This window comes from Apteryx rowi, unplaced genomic scaffold (assembly GCF_003343035.1).
Source record: "Apteryx rowi isolate R43461 unplaced genomic scaffold, aptRow1 scaffold_1954, whole genome shotgun sequence".
Classification (NCBI taxonomy): Eukaryota; Metazoa; Chordata; class Aves; order Apterygiformes; family Apterygidae; genus Apteryx; species Apteryx rowi.
In genome coordinates this window covers 1-2,075 of record NW_020448257.1, presented here as the reverse complement: position 1 = coordinate 2,075, position 2,075 = coordinate 1, and the positions used below count along the sequence as shown (strand labels likewise).

The 2,075-nt window shown below is 70.4% G+C and overlaps 1 long non-coding RNA gene across 1 annotated transcript in view; it reads left to right on the top strand.

Annotated features, from left to right (window-relative positions):
- Nucleotides 1-2,029, top strand: part of LOC112964591 — a 10,953-nt gene extending 8,924 nt beyond the window's left edge. The window contains exon 3 of the long non-coding RNA XR_003253013.1: nucleotides 1,857-2,029. This is a non-coding gene — a long non-coding RNA (uncharacterized LOC112964591). The remainder of the gene's footprint in view (nucleotides 1-1,856) is intronic.
- The last annotated feature ends 46 nt before the right edge of the window (nucleotides 2,030-2,075 follow it).

Here is a 2,075-nt window from a genome sequence, read left to right as displayed (position 1 = left end):
GGCCCTGTTCCCGTGCACCAGCCCCGGTCTCCGTGCTGTGCACCATCCCCGTGCACCAGCCCCCGTGCATGGCCCTGTCCCCACGCACCAGCCCCCGTCTCCGTGCACCATCCCCGTGCATCGCACCAGCCCCCGGGCATTGCACCAGCCCTATGCACCAGCCCCCGTCTCCGTGCACAGCCCCGTCCTTGTGCACCAGCCCCCGTCCCTGTGCACGAGCCCCCAGGCATTGCACCAGCCCCCGTGCACGGCCCCGTCCCCACGCACCAGCCCCCATCCCCATGCACCTGCACTGTCTGTGCACCGTCCCCGTGCGCACCGTCCCCGTGCGCAGCCCTGTCCCCATCCCCGTGCACGGTCCCTGTGCACCATCTCTGTCCCCGTCCCCGCGCACCAGTGACGGGTTTGGGGGGGTCGGGCACCGTCCCATGCGCGGCCCCGGCCCCTCCTCAGCGTCCGTGCTGGGTTCGGGGAGCTTGGGACGGATTTGGGGGGGTCTGCGCTGGATTGGGGGGGGGGTTGCTGGATTTAGGGACTTTGCGATAGATTGGCGGAGTTTGTGCTGGATTTGGGCGTTTGCACCGGATTTGGGGAGTTTCGGGTGGATTTGGATGGTTTGTGCTGCATTTGGGGGGTTTGTGAGAGGTTGGAGGAGTTTGTGCTGGATTTGGGGCGTTTCGGGTGGATTTGGGGCCGGTGCTGCCCCCATCTCCCCCCCCCTTCTTGCCCTTGGAGCTGCCGCGTTGCTGCAGGGGAGGGCGCACACGCGTGTGGGAGCGTGCACACATGTGTCAGGGGCGTGCACACCCATCTGTGCACATGCACATGCATGTGAGAGCATGCACACACGTGTCAGAGGCGTGTATGCCCATCTGTGCGTGTGCACACGCGTGTGTGAGTGTGCACACGTGTCGGGGCGTGTATGCCCCATCTGTGCGTGTGCACACACGTGTGCAAGTGTGCACACACATTTCGGGGTGTGCATGCCTGTCTGTGCGCATGCACACGCGTGTCCCCACGTGCGTGCCCACGCAGGCCCTTGCACACGCGTGCTGGGGCATGTGCACGCACGGAGCTTTGCACACACGTGTGTGCACGCCCAGGCACTGAGCGCAAGCGTGCGGGTCTGTGCGTGCACGGGGGGGCCTGTGCGCTCTGCGCGTGTTGCACGCGTGTCACACGTGTGTGCGCGTGTCCGTCCGCCCTCGTGCGCCCCGGCGGCCCTCGCACGGGGACACGTGGGCGCCGGCGCAGCCCTCGTGCGAAGCCGCCGTGCGAGTGGGGGACACCCGGACGCCTGGGCCCCCTGCCCCCCTCCCACCCTGGACACCTGGGTCTCATCCTACCTGGCTGCCTGGGCCCCTCCCGGACGCCTGGGCCCCTCCCAGACCCCCTGGGTCCCTCCCAGATGATGGGGTCCCACGTTGCCTGGGTACTGGGGTCCCTCCCGGACGCCTGGGCCCCTCCCGGCTGCTGGGGATCCCGCACGGCCCGGACACCTGGGCCCCTCCCAGATGGAGTCCCGCATGTCCCAAACACCTGGGCCCCTCCCAGGCGCCAGGGGTCCTTCACGTCCCGGACACCTGGGCCCCTCCCAGACGGGGTCCTACGTGTCCCAGACACCTGGGCCCCTCCCGGGCGCCGGGGGGGTCCTTCACGTCCCGGATACCTGGGCCCCTCCCAGGTGCTGGGGTTCCCACACATCCCGGACACCTGGGCCCCTCCCAGATGGGGTCCCGCATGTCCCGGACGCCAGGGCCCCTCCCGGACGCCAGGGCCCCTTCTGGGCGCCCGGGGGGGGGGGGTCCCGCGCAGCCCGGACGCCGGGGCCCCCCCTGAGAGCCGTCTCCCCGCAGCGGGCACCACGTACATCTTCGGCAAGGGGGGGGCGCTCATCACCTACACGTGGCCCCCCAACGACCGGCCGAGCACCCGCGCCGACCGCCTGGCGCTGGGCTTCAGCACGCAGCAGCGCGACGCCGTGCTCGTGCGCGTGGAGAGCGCCTCCGGCCTCGGCGACTTCCTGCAGCTGCACATCGTAAGCGCCCGCCCGGACGCCTGGGCCCCTTGCGGGG